Genomic DNA, 18,072 nt, shown 5'->3' with positions numbered 1-18,072 from the left:
GTTTTACTCTAACTGTCAGCTCCAACCTTAACGTGAACATATGCAGGTGCCAGAGTTCGTTGCACTCTCGTGTGACAATGTATAGGTTCTGTTTGCCCATTGAAGTTACTTATTTTCAGTTTCTTGAACAAAAATGTTACTCATTCTCATGCCTAATTAGGCTGGCGCCCGTTTTCTTTATTCTTTGAACAGTGTGGATATGTTAAATATTGTTTATTTCTGTTTAATTATTTATGACTTTTCACTTCCGATAAGCCATCTTCGTTACGTACATCACGGTCAACACAACTAAATTCCTTTCAGAGGGTAACGCTGCTCTGCTTCTATATACTGTAACTGCGTTAATAAAAATAATTTCAATATACGAACTGCCTCCATCTCTGAGGTTACAGTATAACAGTAGCGGACGGTAGTGTTATACAGTGGCCACATTCCTGTTAATTCTTTCTGCAGTATCGCAGAAGGAACATCCAGCTTCTCGTAGCCCTATTACAAAACCTCGTTCAAACTCAGTGAGGCATTGATAGTGGCGTCTTTGTCCCCTGAAAGGATTGCTTGACTAAAACCAACTTACCACTTCAAATTCAAAGGTAACTAACGCTCACAGCCGTTACAGCGAGTATTTAAAGCAAACCTGATTTGCATTCTCTTGGTGGTGCTATTAGCGCCACTCTTAAGCACCTGGCGCGAAATTTGAACAGACATCATCTTTTAGATTCAGAAACACACCTACCATCTTTCGTTTATGTCATACAGTTTCTTCTTTGTGTTGCTATTTTTTTCCGTCAGTCTATATTGAATGATAGTAATTTTGTAATAGTACGAGGGCAGTTCAATAAGTAATGCAACACATTTTTTCTCTCGGCCAATTTTGGTTGAAAAAACCGGAAATTTCTTGTGGAATATTTTCAAACATTCCCGCTTCGTCTCGTATAGTTTCATTGACTTCCGACAGGTGGCAGCGCTGTACGGAGCTGTTAAAATGGCGTCTGTAACGGATGTGCGTTGCAAACAACAGGCAGTGATCGAGTTTCTTTTGGCGGAAAACCAGGGCATCTCAGATATTCATAGGCGCTTGCAGAATGTCTACGGTGATCTGGCAGTGGAAAAAAGCACGGTGAGTCGTTGGGCAAAGCGTGTGTCATCATCGCCGCAAGGTCAAGCAAGACTGATCTCCCGCGTGCGGGCCGGCCGTGCACAGCTGTGACTCCTGCAATGGCGGAGCGTGCGAACACACTCGTTCGAGATGATCGACGGATCACCATCAAACAACTCAGTGCTGAACTTGACATCTCTGTTGGTAGTGCTGTCACAATTGTTCACCAGTTGGGATATTCAAAGGTTTGATCCCGCTGGGTCCCTCGTTGTCTAACCGAACACCATAAAGAGCAAAGGAGAACCATCTGTGCGGAATTGCTTGCTCGTCATGTGGTTGAGGGTGACAATTTCTTGTCAAAGATTGTTACAGGCGATGAAACATGGGTTCATCACTTCGAACCTGAAACAAAACGGCAATCAATGGAGTGGCGCCACACCCACTCCCCTACCAAGAAAAAGTTTAAAGCCATACCCTCAGCCGGTAAAGTCATGGTTACAGTCTTCTGGGACGCTGAAGGGGTTATTCTGTTCGATGTCCTTCCCCATGGTCAAACGATCAACTCTGAAGTGTATTGTGCTACTCTTCAGAAATTGAAGAAACGACTTCAGCGTGTTCGTAGGCACAAAAATCAGAACGAACTTCTCCTTCTTCATGACAACGCAAGACCTCACACAAGTCTTCGCACCCGAGAGGAGCTCACAAAACTTCAGTGGACTGTTCTTCCTCATGCACCCTACAGCCCCGATCTCGCACCGTCGGATTTCCATATGTTTGGCCCAATGAAGGACGGAATCCGTGGGACGCACTACGCGGATGATGAAGAAGTTATTGATGCAGTACGACGTTGGCTCCGACATCGACCAGTGGAATGGTACCGTGCAGGCATACAGGCCCTCATTTCAAGGTGGCGTAAGGCCGTAGCATTGAATGGAGATTACGTTGAAAAATAGTGTTGAGTAGCTAAAAGATTGGGGAATAACCTGGTGTATTTCAATGCTGAATAAAACAACCCCTGTTTCAGAAAAAAATGTGTTGCATTACTTATTGAACTGCCCTCGTACACCAATCAACAAAAGATTCTCATCACCGCTTGATTTCAAGTCATAAAAAATAAAAACAAGTTCGAGATTCTGTCTTCCAGTGAAACTGAAACTGCGCCAGTGAGATTCACTTCAGTTCTAATATACGGCGAATAATGGTACACCTAAGAGAACTATCAGCCAGGAATGGGTATGCTGACAGTTTCAACGAAGCTCACTATTTGCAGCGTTTTTCCCAGAACTTATGGTGGCCCCGTGGTTCTGAGTCGAGTGGAAGGACTGAACCAGAGACTGCAAAGGTTCTGTGAAAAGCTAAGCTGAGACTTCCTAGACTTGCGCCATAATGTTAGGAATGGAGAGTCCACCTAACGGTTCAAGTGTGTACTATACGTAAGAAGCTGCTACCCAGATAGGTAACCGTGTGTGGGATGTACAAAAGGCTTGTTAGATTGGGTGAGTCTCCATTCAGTGAAGATAACTGTAGGAGACCGGGAAGTGTCAGTACAAGGTCCAAAGAAATGTACCGTTCAGACGACAGTATCAAAATCCTAGTGATTATCTGCCGAAGCGTTCGCAGCAACATGCCAGAGATTACAGCTATGGCTCTCACATAATACTAGGTACAGAAAACTGGTTAACACCCGAAACTGATAGCAGTAAGATTTTGGGAAGAAATCTAAATGCATATTAAAAGGATAGGCTAATGGTAAATGGAGGTGGTGTATTCGTCGCAGTAGACAAGAAACTAAAATCTACTGAGACAGAAATTGAAACTGCATACGAAATCGTTTGGATAAAACTCAGTACCAACGCATAAGCTTGAAATTGAATCCTTATATCGACCACCAGCCTCACCTCCATATATAACTGAAAATTTTATAGGAAACCTAAGTTCACTAGTTAGTAGTTTCCCCAATCATAATGTCATCGTTGGAGAAATCTTTAACCAAGTGTAAGAGTTACAGTTTTGTAAGTGATCGGTGTGATAAAACTTTTTTGGTTTTGTTTGTGATATAGCTGTTGTGAGCAGTCTGTACCTAAATACGTGAGTTGTGAGTTAATATTGTAGCCATCGCAAACAGATTATTGCTTTATGTTTTGTTATAACGTTTTGCGAAGGAAAAGATTTTGAGATACAGCGATTTCTATAGCGAAAACAATAACCAATTTTTGTTTTCCTGTTTTCGGAAGTATATGTGGGTAAAATATAGAACTGTTTGTTTGCTTACCGTATTATAGTTTTGCGCTACTAAGTCCTTACATTCCAAAAGGACATGATGAATTTTGATGACAATGTTGTCTACAGTGTGTGTGTGTGTGTGTCGGGAGGTGAGGTGGGGGTGGCAGCATCTGTTATTAAAAATAACTTTCAACGAAAGGTGGGTACAGTAAACAAGCTATCATCACTTCATGTTATAGAATATTTTCAGGAATACTTGACTTCAATAATCACCATTTCAAAGATGTGAGCTGCACATGTATATGCAAGGAATCATTGGGCTTTATTTAATGAATATGCTTCAGTCGCCAAGTATGTCACATTGCTTCTGTTTCTTCTTTTTAGTCACTGATCATATTTCCTTTTTACTTTACGTCCCATTGTATGAAATACACTCGGCGGAGAGAGAGAATTACGTTTCTTCTATTGTTATGGTATATTGCTTTCTATCTCGGTGTAATGGCGAGCTTCTTTCATCAGATGTTCTGTATATGTGGACTGAGTACAGTGTCTCTTAAGTGTCATATTCTCTTCGCACCTGAGACTAAAATTTCTTGCAGTCATCGTAATATGTCTGCAGTGACACTTTAACTCACATATTCCCGAAATACAGTACTGCATTTATCTCATCCTTCACAGTTTTTAACTTTCTTGTATTGTGCAATTTCTCTTCTGTGTTTTATGAACATGTTGTGAGCTGGTTGTGGTATGTGTGTCATTTCGTGTTTGTGTTGTGACATGAAATTCCTGGTGTCGGTGTACATGCTGTGTTACTGTTATGTGGTAGTATATCTGGAATGTGGTCCGCCCGGCTAGCCGAGCAGTCTAACACGCTGCTTCCCGGGCGAGAAGTCGTGCCGGTCCCCGGCACGAATCCGCCCGCCAAATTAGTGTCGAGGTCCGGTGTCTGCCCAGAATGTGGATAGTTTTTAAGGCGGGTTTCCATCTGCCCCGGCGAATGCGGGCTGGTTCCCCTTACTCCGTGTCAGTTACACTATGTCAGCAATTGCTGCACAAATACTGTCTCCACGTACTTGTACGCCACACAGACATTGGGGTTACACTCGTCTGGTATGAGACGTTCCCGGGGAGGGTCCACTGGAGGCCAAACCGCACAGTAACCCTGGGTTCGGTGTGGGGCGGCGGTGGGGTGGCCTGTTTTGGGGTTGTGAATCACTGAGGGCTACGGCGGGACGAAGCTTCTCCGTCGTTTCTAGGTCCCCGGTTCAATATACAATACACAATATCGGGAATGTTCTTGTTTTTGCTGTCTTTTGTTTGTATTTTGTTTCAGTGAGGTTTTGTAGCTTGTGTACTATCGTGCTGCTGTAAACATTCTTTCTACTATATTGATTATCATGTTTAGCGCTTCTTTATAGTTATACTTGATTAGAAGTATTCTGCACTGTTCATATAGTATATGACTAATGGCTGCTATTCCTTGAGAATGACGAATTACAGACCCATATCATTGACGTCGTTCTGCATGGCTCGGAACACTATGGGACTTAATTTCTAAGGTCATCAGTCCCCTAGAACTTAGAACTACTTAAACCTAACTAACCTAAGGACATCACACACATCCATGCCCGAGACAGGATTCGAACCTGCGACCTCTGCAGTAGAGGTTTGGAACATGCATTGTGTTCGAATATTGAATTGCCTGGAATAAAACATTCTATCGACACATAGTCAATACGAATTCAGAAAATGTCTTTCTTGTGATTCACAAGTAGCTCCTTGTTCACACAAGTAAGGAGTGCTATCGACAAGAGATCTCAAATTGATTCCATGTGTCTAGACACCGCTCTAAAAAGACTGCGTCCCTATGGAGTAACGTGCGACTGAATTCCCGATCTCCTGTCAGAAATGTCACAGTTTGTAACAACTGACGGAAAGTCACCGAGTAAAATAGAAGTGAAAGCCGGCCGAAGTGGCCGTGCGGTTAAAGGCGCTGCAGTGTGGAACCGCAAGACCACTACGGTCGCAGGTTCGAATCCTGCCTCGGGCATGGATGTTTGTGATGTCCTTAGGTTAGTTAGGTTTAACTAGTTCTAAGTTCTAGGGGACTAATGACCTCAGCAGTTGAGTCCCATAGTGCTCAGAGCCATTTGAACCATTTTTTGAAAATAGAAGTGATATCTGGCGTTCTACAAGGAAATGTTATAGACCCTCCGTCGTTTCTAATTTATATACACGATTTATGAGACAACCTAAGCAGCACTCAGATTTTTAGCAGATGAAGCTGTCGTTTGCCGTCTAGTAAAGTCATCAGAAGATCAAAACAAATTGCAAAATAATTTACACAAGTTATCTGTATGTTACTAAAAGTGGCAACTGACCCTAAATCGAGAAAACTATTGAGGTCATTCACTTTAATCCGTTAAATTTCGGCTACATGGTTAATCACACAAATCTAAAGGCTTTCAGTTCAACTAAATACCTGGGGTATCCAATTACGAACAATTTAAACTGGAAGATCACAAAGAAAACATTGTGGGAAAGCGAAACAAAGACCGTGTTTTATGGCAGAACACTTAGAAGGCGCAACAAATCTACTAAAAAGACTGTCTGTGTAAACTGCTTATATGTTCTTGTGGTTCATCTATGGGGCGTATGGTATGACAGCATCTAGATACATGTGCCAGGATCAGACTTTCGATTTTTCTATTATTTTTGTAAAAAATTCTGTTTTAAATGTTATTCATTACCTTATTTGCTAGTATGTATGAGACTGGCTGCCATTTGGAGACCTTGTCAACAAATTGATTTTTAAGCCGACTGTGCTTTTGCTCTGTGATTACTTTTATGATGTGCATCAGTTCGGAGTGGCCGAGCGGTTAAAGGCGCTACAGTCTGGAACCGCACGACCGCTACGGTCGTAGGTTCGAATCCTGCCTCGGGTATGGATGTGTGTGATGTCCTTAGGTTAGTTAGGTTTAAGTAGTTCTAAGTTCTAGGGGACTTATGACCACAGCAGTTGAGTCCCATAGTGCTCAGAGCCATTTGAACCATTTTTTTGCATCAGTTCTTCTATAGTGAGTTACCTGCCATTTGTTCATTTATGATGCTGATTTAGTCACCAAGTGTGATTAAAATATTCATGTCTTGGAAAGCAGAGGAAATCAGTTTTTCAGGTGGTGGAATGTCCTCATCTTTTATTTTTACGATTAATGCTAAGGAGTTTTAGTACTTTTTCATGTTCTCTACCTTGTATTGTTCAGTTAAGCCTTAGTGCGCAAATTTTGCAAAGTGGTATATGGGAGCATTCTTGAAACTGAAAACTAGCATCATGGGCGGGCTTCCGAATTTTTTTATACTGTATTTTGTTTCTATATCTCTATAAGTTTCTGACGTTTTTATCGCTTGAAACCTAGTAGCTGGATCAGACTTTAGTTCTTCAAAGTTACTTTTTAGTAATTCGACTTTGTTTTCTTCATGTTTTCCTGTGTATCCACGTATACTTCAGTGTTACTTGTGACTGATTTTGTAGCTGTTTCGCTCCCCATTTTTCCTGTGCTTTTTTTTAGTGGCTTAATTTTTAGTGCTCCTTTCATATCTTCCTGTTTGCTAATATGTAATTTCTTATTTTTGATGAAGCAATTTAATTGTTTTACTAGCATTTCCCGGATTAGTCCTGTATATATATCACTGTTTTTCTTTATTGTGCTATAACGTATTCTGGTTCTATTATGATGCGTCTCGTATCTGTATTTGTACATTTAAGATCTTTCGTTAACAGTTGTATAGTCATTTCAGTCAGTTGTATGTCAGCAAGTTACCTGGGTAAAATGTTTGTTGAATATCTTGATTGTGTGTGTCTGTGTGTCTGTGTGTGTGTGTGTGTGTGTGTGTGTGTGAGAGAGAGAGAGAGAGAGAGAGAGAGAGAGAGAGGGGGGGGGGGAAGATATCTCCTGCAATTGCTTTCTCATCAGCACATTTAATTTCTTTTATATATTTTTGCTCTTCTGTTGAAGTTTTGTTAGCTATCTATTGTGCTTTATGTACCATGCATCATAGGAGTGCAGGATTGTTCAGATAAATTGCTATCTGCAGGCGCAAATTGTATAGTTTTTTGTTTAGTTCAAGTTTCTTTGCATACTGTTAACGTAATTTCATTATTTAATCAATATCTCTATGCTTTTACGAAATGCCCTAAAATAATTGTCTTGGCAATTGAGTAAAATTTAAGAAGTCTACCCCTGGTAATGCAAGAGGTGAGCAAACTGGGTCAGTATGCAACAGCTGGGTGAAATGTTAACAAGGAAGGTTCGCTGACTTTGAATGCGATACGGTCGCAAAACAGAGCTGATTGCTACACATTGTAAAAACTAAGTGCCAAAAGCGCCAGTGCACCAGAATTACATCATAGACGGAGGAGGATGCTGTCATTGTGTTACACCACACAGAGTGAAGTAAGAAGGCGTAAGTCGGATGTAAGAACAGTTATTCAGAGCACTGGCACTGCAGAATACGTCCACTACTGCTTCTGAAAGGCAAAGTTGGGCACCTTTCAGCAACAACGAGAGCATCCAGAAAACTGACCAGTCCTGAAGAGCAGGTCTAGTGGGTCATAGTCACCTTACAATAGCAACACACACAAGACAGTTCGTGTGTTAGTACTACTCATGATCTAGTGGAAGTATGCTAATCTGCAGCTGTCCAGCCCAGAGGAAGGATCTACGTTGGCCTGTCTTCTGCTCGTCAAGACCATCTTCAAACAAGTCCTACCTGGAGGACATTGCCACTGCAAGCCACAGTGCTGCCATTTGAGTCAAGACTGATGGCGAGGTGCGAGCGACATTAGCCAACTGGCTTTTTGGTGCCTTAACCAGCAGGTCCAGGAAGCACTCAACAATAGCAATCGCGGGGACGTTCCATGGCCGCTGCCTGACTCCCCCTCCTTTCGACGTACTTTGATGCTGGGAACTTTATTCCTGTCGGAGGCTGCAGCATGACTCAGCTCGACTTCACACACTCTATGCAGAGCCAATAGGTGCTTGCCAGGGCGTCTTCTATTGCGTCAAAGAGAGGTCCTTGGTTACCCATTCCATTGAGCTGCTAGCACCTGAGGCAGCGCGGACAGCATTGGTAGAGCTGCGGCCAATTATCCTTGACATGTTTGAATGCTGAGTCCATGCTTCCACTGCTGTGGCGACCTAGAGGATGCGGCGCACCTGTGTGTCAGTACATTCTAGTGTGGCGAGCGGCACTGCCGTAGCTGCTAGCAGCCGTGAATGAAGACAGCCGTGTATTTTGGAACAATAAATGTTTGTTTGGTTAACAGTGTTTTATTAGAGCCCTTGGGCATCGAACACTGCTCGCGAAGATACGCCCAGATCCTGATATTCATAACCTAACTCCATCACCTAACACAGTGACTAGCACACCTGGTCGCAGCCCTCAGCTTTTTTGCTACTTTAGAATCATTACTTAACTTTACAGAAATGTAATTTGGGATCAAATGATACTGATCACACTTTTTGAAATTTCAAATTGTTTCTTGTCCTGCGGAGTTGGATGTTGGCCCCACACATGGTGGTAGCTAATGTTCTGTAGTCGTTCGCATAACCCATCCAACTGACTGCCACTGGACATAGCTTGGTTCATCACGCCGTATCACTTGCTTCCAGTCATCCAGTATCCAGTGCCGTCGTTCTTTGCCTGACTCGAGTGTCTCTTAGTACTGATTACAGATGTCTGTGTCTTATGAGGAGCCACTCGGCCATTATACCCCATTCTTGTTCAATCCCTACACACTGTCATTGTGCTAGCTTAACTGCTGCTAACATTGTGGAGCTCACGAATGCTACCTTTCGTTGATTTCATGCGGTTTTTTACAGTCACCCTTTGCAATGGTCAATGGTCCCTCCTTTTTGGTACATGATGTCTGCCGAGTCTTGGTTTAGTTACACTTGTTCCTGCCGCGCGGGATTAGCCGAGCGGTCATGGGCGCTGCAGTCATGGACAGTGCGACTGATCCCGGCGGATTCGAGTCCTCCATCGAGCATGGGTGTATGTGTTTGTCCTTCGGATAATTTAGGTTAAGTAGTGTGTAAGCTTAGGGACTGATGCCCTTAGCAGTTAAGTCCCATAAAATTTCACACACATTTGAACATTTTGAACAATTGTTCCTTCGCGTTTTCACTCCACAGCAGTGTGCGATTTGCAGGGGGGGGGATGGGGGGATTTCCCCCCCTCTGCATCATACCATCCCCTCCTCCGGTTTTAGTTTATACATCCCAACCTGGGATGTTTATTTCCCAAGCACTGGAGTAAAACTTTACATATAATTTAAATTTGTGGAGCCGAACACTGAAAGTTTTTAATAAGTCTTACTATTAATATTATTAATATGTTTCAGTTTTCTATCATCAGAATAAGTACAACTTTTCACAAATGTGCCTCTACTTTTTGAATTCCCCTCGTATATCTGTACCTGTATGTAGATGATTTTGTAAATAAGCTTTACCTATAATGTACTTTTAAAGATATAACAAGGGATGGCTTTTCTGATAGTGCATACGCGTCAATAGTGAGTTTCGACATACACATCTATTTATAAATAGCTGTTTAACCATGCGTAACGCCACGGTCCAAGCTAGTAACATATTTAATTCTACTAACCCCCTAAGACATCCTCCCCCCCCCCCCCCCCCCACTGGTAAAAGCACAAATCGCACCCTGCAGTCACATCACCAACAGTCAACTTGGGCAGATTTAGAGGGGTTGAAATGTTCCCTTTAGATTGGTTAGTCAGGTGACATGCAATGACTATTTCACTTTCGAAAACACTGAAACCTCCTGACCGACTCATTTGCTGTAGCTGCTTATCTACTGTCAACAGAACACTGCCCGCCTCCTTTTACACTAACGGGTCCTCTCTTGTGACATCTAGTGGTTAACTCCACATTACAATGGGGTCCTCGATGCTTCTGATAAAATAGTGCATCTCACATTCCACTGAAGAGTGGAACAGTCATTCCAATACGGATAAGAAACGCTGTTTAAGTTGGAATTTGATTGTTAACCAGTACTAAAATCCATTAAATAGCTGGTAACTATAAATTGGGAAAGGTGAAGCGTTAAGTCTTTCCTAAGAGACCTGACTGCAATTTTATGACGATAGAACTGAGAAGCGCCTCTGGCCTTTGCCCGTGCTGTCGACAATGGCTCAGTGGCCTTCTGGTCGTCGACAGAGGCCAGACGTGGTGTTTAGAGACGCTTGTCTGGAGACCGAGTCAACAGTCTGCGTTGGCTCGTTCGTCCGCTTTATACGCGCGCGTCTGTTTGTCGTTTCAAGGATTTACGCGGACTGCTGGTGCGGCTATTGGCAGCGGCCACTCGCGCGCGGGCAGGACAGGCCAATGTAGGCGTCACGCACTTGTTTTTCTACCCATGCCAGCAGCTCCTCCAGATCTGTCAGAGCGCGCGACAGAAAAGCAATCGGCGCAAGTAGTCGGGAGGAAAACCAAATTACTAATACCGCGGCTCTTCACGCTATGAATTAAACTTACCTTCTTCCTACTCACAGCCCCTCCTTTTTTGATCATGACTCAGTCTCCACAGGAGTCATTAAACATTTACTTTTGTTTCAGAGTAAGTGCTGGCTCAATAATTAATCATACCATAGTATGTTGTTTATGATATTAGAGAACTACTACTCACCGGACAAAAATGGAGTCACCCCCAGAGAAATCATTACAAGCATCATTTAATAGCGTGCAATTCCGACCCTCGACCTGATGGTCACCCGTATTCGGTTAGTAAATCAGTTTATAGGGTCGTGCAGGGAAGTCGAATACAGATTCGCTGAGGATCTATTCGCGCAGGCGCTACTGTCTGGAGCATCGCGACCGCTACGGTCGCAGGTTCGAATCCTGCCTCGGGCATGGATGTGTGTGATGTCGCCGGCCGGTGTGGCCGTGCGGCTCTAGGCGCTTCAGTCTGGAACCGCGTGACCGCTACGGTCGCAGGTTCGAATCCTGCTTCGGGCATGGATGTGTGTGATGTCCTTAGGTTAGTTAGGTTTAATTAGTTCTAAGTTCTAGGGGACTGGTGACCTCAGAAGTTAAGTCCCATAGTGCTCAGAGCCATTTGAACCATTTTATTCGCGCAGTTCCACCAAATTGCGGGGATGCTGCTGCTGGCGTTTTACTCGCTGTTGCAACATGTCCTATAGATTTTTTATGTGGATCAAATCACGTGATTTTGCAGGCAGATCGATATGTAATAGGGTGGGGCCATGTTCAGAAAACCAGTCACATATTCTTCCAGCCCAATGAATTTAGTTCTTGTCGTCCTTGTGTGCCTGTGCGAGCAATGTCCTCTTGCGACGTGACCGACAACAAATGTTCATTGCACGCAGAGCCCTTCGCAATGTTATCTCACTAACAGTTTGGGATGGATCTTCATTCACTGCCTGGAGCAATTCTTGTCGGGTTTGGAAACGTTTGTGATTCACAAGCCATGAAACGCGCCCCCAGTCTCATTCAGTCAGGCTATTTTTCCCGAACACAATTCTGTCGTCGTGTTTCGTGGCCATGTACATTACACCACTGCTTGTAGACACGTTCAACAGTCCGCCACGAAACGCCAACAAATCCAGCAGCTTGACGCACTGTATGTTCATGGCCACGACCAAACACGATTGCCTCTTTTTGCCACTCTGCCAAAAGTCCTTACCTTTACCCATGTTTACGCACAATGTCCACGTCAAACATAAATGTCTCACTGATCGCAATTGCTTTATTCTCACTTAGAAGCAGTGCCAGCGCAGTTGAGCCCGTGACTCGATCGCTGCGCCATCTCAAAAGCCGTAACGACTCATCTTTCACCTGTGCTTGTGCACTGGGGTGAGCTTACATACCTGCTACTTGCCACGCACTTAACTGAAAGACTATAATTTGTATGGGTTCAAATGGTTCAAATGGCTTTGAGCACTATGGGACTTAACTTCTGAGGTCATCAGTCCCCTAGAACTTAGAACTACTTAAACCTAACTAACCTAAGGACATCACACACACCCACGCCGCGGCAGGATTCGAACCTGCGCTTCCAGACTGTAGCGCCTAGAACCGCTCCGCCACCCCGGCAGGCAATTTGTATGGGATGTGAATATATTATCTTTCTGTCAAGCAGGTGACGTTCAGATACATCCAAATACTATCTATGACCAATTTTTTGTGGATTCTGTACTGGCTAGTGACTAGGAAAAGCCATCGAAAATTGAAGGTACAACACTGCTGGTAGCTTTTAGAACCCAATACCGTCAATCAGTTTAAGTTTCTAGGAGAAGAGCGGCAAACGGCGAGATAGCTCTGATATTTCATGATAGGTGTCTCGAGGTATACTTTTTACTATTCAATTTGATTTCATATTTTGGCTTTTTTCAAAATCATACTTAAATACTACATCTGTGTGGCAAGGTAGAATGTGAGTTCGATTTGCGAAGTGGGAAGGATGTAACGTTTACCTTTCGTGGCTAAAAGGAGTTCTTTTAAAATTTTGGTATTGTTGTGCAATAATGCTTCAAGGGGCTAAAAATGGACGCCTTTGTTGCCATGGTATCATGAAAGAAGGCAGGGAGTGGCAAGCGACCCCAGCAACAAGCAAGAAGTCTGTCACTGGTGGAGAGACAGCCAGGGAGTTTAAAATAACTTGTTTCTAAAATAACTAATTCTAGTCTGACACATCCCGTTGATTTACCTAGAGTACGAATGTAAGACTGCCGAACTTGTTCAATTGCTGCATGAGAGACTGCAGGCCGACCTTGAGATGATGTCCTATGTGATACCAGCCAGTTTCGGTAAAACGATTGTACGAATTGATAACAGTGTGTCTTTAATGTGATGGCTTGAGATTTTAGTGCTCAATTGCCTCTGAACTCTAGCAGATGATTTGGATTCATATAACCATGATCAACAATCCGTACACTTTGCACTGTTGTACGACCCCATGAAGACTGCTGTTATAACTCATCCGTGCGTGCCATCTATCAGGAACATCGGGACTAACAGTGTTAGGCGGAAATAAAACTTGAAGATATAATGCATTCAGTGCTGTATCAATCATTTCTGGGAGTTACTTATCCACCTCTCAATTAAAGGTTACTTTTGTATAACTAATTATAAACACCTGACCTATAAGTTAAATTTAATGATGAAAGAGGGAAAAATAGAGACCAATATACACTACTGGCCATTAATATTGCTACACCACGAAGATGACGTGCTACAGACGCGAAATTTAACCGACAGGAAGAAGATGCTGTGACATGCAAATGATTAGCTTTTCAGAGCATTCACACAAAGTTGGCGCCGGTGGCGACACCTACAACGTGCTGACATGAGAAAAGTTTCCAACCGATTTCTCATACACAAACAGCAGTTGACCGGCGTTGCCTGGTGAAACGTTGTTGTGATGCCTCGTGTAAGGAGGAGAAATGCGCACCATCACGTTTCCGGCTTTGATAAAGGTCAGATTGTAGCCTATCACGATTGCGGTCTATCGTATCGCCACATTGCTGCTCGCATTGGTCGAGCCAATGACTGTTAGCAGAATATGGAATCGGTGGGTTCAGGAGGGTAATACGGAACGCCGTGCTGGATCCCAACGGCCTCATATCACTAGCAGTCGAGAAGACAGGCATCTTATCCGCATGGCTGTAACGGATCGTGCAGCCACGTCTCGATCCCTGAGTCAACAGATGGGGACGTTTGCTAGACAACAACCATCTGCACGAACAGTTCGACGACGTTTTCAGCAGCATGAACTATCACCTCGGAGACCATGGCTGCGGTTAGCCTTGTCGGTGCATCACAGACATGAGCGCCTGCAATAGTGTACTCAACGACGAACCTGGGTGCACGAATGGCAAAACGTCATTTTTTTCGGATGAATCCAGGTTCTGTTTACAGCATCATGATGGTCACATCCGTGTTTGGCGACATCGCGGTGAACTCACTTTGGAAGCGTGTATTCGTCACCGCCATACTGGCGTATCACCCGGCGTGATGGTATGGGGTGCCATTGGTTACAAGTCTCTGTCACCTCTTGTTCGCATTGACGGCACTTTGAACAGTGGACGTTACATTTCAGATGTGTTACGACCCGTGGCTCTACCCTTCATTCGATTCCCGCGAAACCCTACATTTCAGCAGGATAATGCACGACCGCATGTTGCAGGTCCTGTACGGGCCTTTCTGGATACAGAAAATGTTCGACTGCTGCTCTGGCCACCACATTCTCCAGATCTCTCACCAACTGAATACGTGTGGTCAATGGTGACCGAGCAATTGGCTCGTCACAATACACCAGTCACTACTCTTGGTGAAGTGTAGTATCGTGTTGAAGCTACATCGGCAGCTGTACCTGTTTACGCCATCCAAGCTCTGTTTGACTCAATGCCCAGGCGTATCAAGGCCGTTATGACGGCCAGAGGTGGTCATTCTGGGTACTGATTTCTCAGGATCTACGCACCCAAATTGCGTGAAAATGTAATCACATGTCAGTTTTAGTATAATATATTTGTCCAATGATTACCCGTATATCATCTGCATTTCTTCTTGATGTAGCAATTTTAATGGCCAGTAGTGTAAAACTGTGAATACGAAGTGTAAATTATTCTATGAACCAAGCGAATATTAAATATATTAAAGAAACAGGAGACCGTAAGAACTAACCAATGGCAGTGTCGCTTGTTGGTCGAAGGCTTGGAGGAAGCGACGCTTTGGTCGTCGCTGATGATAAAACCGCCGGAGAGACGCAAGTGGACTGTTGACAGTAACAGCTACGCATTGCGAGGCGAGCGACATGGGGCGTTGGCGGACACTTCAGAGGGCTGCCAACATTCACCGACACCGTGGTCCAGCGCACCACCTTTGGCGAAATGTCAGCTGTCAGGTTGGGAACCTACGGCCAGAAACACGAGAGATATCGACTCGTGGCATACAGGCTGTACATAGAGGAGTCCCATTATAAAGCCTGCAGCAGTCTGTTGCAACATAACATCAGAGCTTGCTGGGATATCGTCTAGTAGTAGCAGTTAATGGCGTAACGTCTTGCTTCAGAAGTAATTTTTCAATTAATGAAGAACAGAATGTTCAGAATTGGTTTCTTGAACTGTTGACTTTTGCTTTACCAGAGCCTTAAATATTCCTAACCCAGAACATGAGTAGTTTCTCAAAGAAATTTGTTGGGGCACAAGATAGAAGCAGGTAAAATACAGCCCGATGTAGCTGTGTTTAGGGCTGCGTCCTCAAGCCGACGAAAAGTAAGTGGATATTAACATTACCTATAATTTGCACAAACCCATTACTGATGTGGCTCGTTGCTGGAGCCGTCCTTAATATCATTGGCCTTTTTCTGAGCATTAATAGTAGTGTAAAAGCTGGTAGAAGCTAATAGTAGCTTCGATTCTTAGTGTGTAAGTTGGGCTTTTGTTGTGCCGTGGAGTCGAGATTGGTATTCTGGACTTGCTAGTCTGGCAATTGTGCACATCGTTATTGTTGAGAGTGAGAAGTGGCTATTTCATACGTAGTAAGCTGTATGTCGAAGATTACCGGTGGCAAGGGCGAAATGTTCTGACGCCGTAAGAAAGGGAGAGCGTTGTGGCTGGCGGACTGTGAGCACGATGAGATGGAACTGTCCCTTCCTTTTTGCGAATTTTACAACCCTGAGAGTACGGGTGAGATGTGCGCCCAGCCAGCGCTTTTGGAGATGACTGCGAGTAGTCGCAGTATGGGCCACGAATACATCAGGGTAGGAAAATGTAAGGAGGTTTAAATGTGTAGGAAAACTAGGAGTAAAGAATCGAATCATCCAGAGAAGCTGACTGAAAAAAAGCAATAGGTGTGGACGGGGGAGGGGGAATGAGTTAAAGGGGAACTGAGATACTCTTATTGTGTCTCTCATTGGATACACATGGTTCCAAATTAATTAAATGGCAAAGTAAAGCTGTGGAAACATGAGACAATGATGGTGACAAGATCTCTCACATACCACCTGTCCCTCAGTCGGTCCACTACTGTTGCCACCTCAGTTACTGTCTGTACTGAGGTTGACCCTTCACCATGGTCGAGTGGGAATTCATTTCAAGGTGTGTGAGGCAGCGAAAGACTTTCGGTTGGGCCCAATCAAAAGGCCTCTCTGGCTCATCTGACAAACAGGTTTCAGGAGGCCACTGACAGAGGATGGGATTGCTGATAATCGGTAGTTTCAATGTTAGGTGCATAATGTGGCGCTTTAGGGATTCAGCTACCCAGGAGGACAAGCAGTCCAGTTTGCAGTTGTGTGCCACACTGGGGAAGGGGGAGGGGGTGGAGTCGTCCCAGATGTGGAACTGGTCCTTCCAGGTGGCATGAAGAGCATAGGGTGCAGCCAACTGCGGATGTTAGCTCATGTCAGTACAAATGATGTGTGCTATTTTGGACTAGAAGATGTTTTCTCTCGTTTCAGGCTGCTATCTGAAATCGAAAAGACTGCCAGTCTTTCTTTTGAGATAACGGCAGAGCCCACAATCTGTAGCATTATTGACAAGACCGACTGCGGATATTTGGTACAGAACCCAGTGGAGGAGTTGAATCAGAGTTTCAGACAGCTGTGCGGCCTTGCAGGCTGCAGATTCCTTGAGTTGCACCATAAGGTCGTAGAGTATCAGGATCTGCTTAATAGACAAGGGGTCGTTACACACAGGAGGTGGCTACACAGGCAGTGAGGCTGTGTAGAGTGGACTGGGTCGTTTTTTAAATTAGAGGGTCTTTGGAGAGAACAAAAAGAGCTTGTCTCAAAGGGTGCAGATCAAACACAGGACAAGGCTAGGCCTAGGAACCATAGATATTAATGTTGTAAACTGTTGTGTTGGGAAAAAACCATAGTTCCAAAAGCTAGTAGAAACATAGAAGCTCATTTCGTTACAGATACTCAAATCTGGCTAAAGCCAGAGATAAGTGCAACCGAAATATTTACAAAGAATTTACCGGTGTTCAGAATGGTGGATTCAATACAGTTGGTGGTGGCGTGTTTATTGCTGTTAGAAGTAGTTTATCTCGTAGTGAAATTAAGGTAGAGAGTTCCTGTGAGCTACCACAGGAAGGCTATACTTGACAAGTGTAATAAATTAATAACTGGTTCCTTTTACCGATCCTCTGATTCAGATGATACTGTTGTTGAAAGATTCAAAGACAATTTGAGCTTCACCTGAAACAGGTATCCCACGCATATAGTTATGGTTGATGGTTCCTTTGATCTACCCTTAAGATTTTGGCAAAAGTAAATGTTCGAAGCCAATGGTAGGTATAAAGCATGGTCCGAAATTGTACTAAATGCATTCTCTAAAAATTATTTTGAGCGATTAGTTCAGGAGGCGACTCGGAGTGGTTACAAAAACATAGTTACCAAATATGCAGCAACCAATCGCAAAATCATATTTTATTTATTCACTTTTGTAAATCGATTTCAAGTGATTAACAGCCATCATTGGTGCTTTCAACCAATATGTGCCCTGAGTAGTAATACTGTCTTAAGCAGAGGACCTCTGCTTAAGACAGTATTACTACTCAGGGCACATATTGGTTGAAAGCACCGATGATGGCTGTTAATCAGTTGAAATCGATTTACAAAAGTGAATAAATAAAACATGATTTGGCGACTGGCTGCTACATATTTGGTAATTTTATGGTTTGCGGTCGCTGCACGACTTGGGAACCAGATGT

General features: G+C 43.7%; 1 long non-coding RNA gene across 1 annotated transcript in view; it reads right to left on the bottom strand.

The window, feature by feature from the left end:
• LOC126245289 (uncharacterized) overlaps positions 1–18,072 on the bottom strand; it is a 556,618-nt gene that overhangs the window by 342,416 nt on the left and 196,130 nt on the right. The window lies entirely within an intron of this gene.

This window comes from Schistocerca nitens, chromosome 1, assembly GCF_023898315.1.
Source record: "Schistocerca nitens isolate TAMUIC-IGC-003100 chromosome 1, iqSchNite1.1, whole genome shotgun sequence".
NCBI lineage: Eukaryota > Metazoa > Arthropoda > Insecta > Orthoptera > Acrididae > Schistocerca > Schistocerca nitens.
The sequence above is the reverse complement of the archived record's forward strand: the minus strand, read 5'-3'. Positions and strand labels throughout refer to the sequence as shown.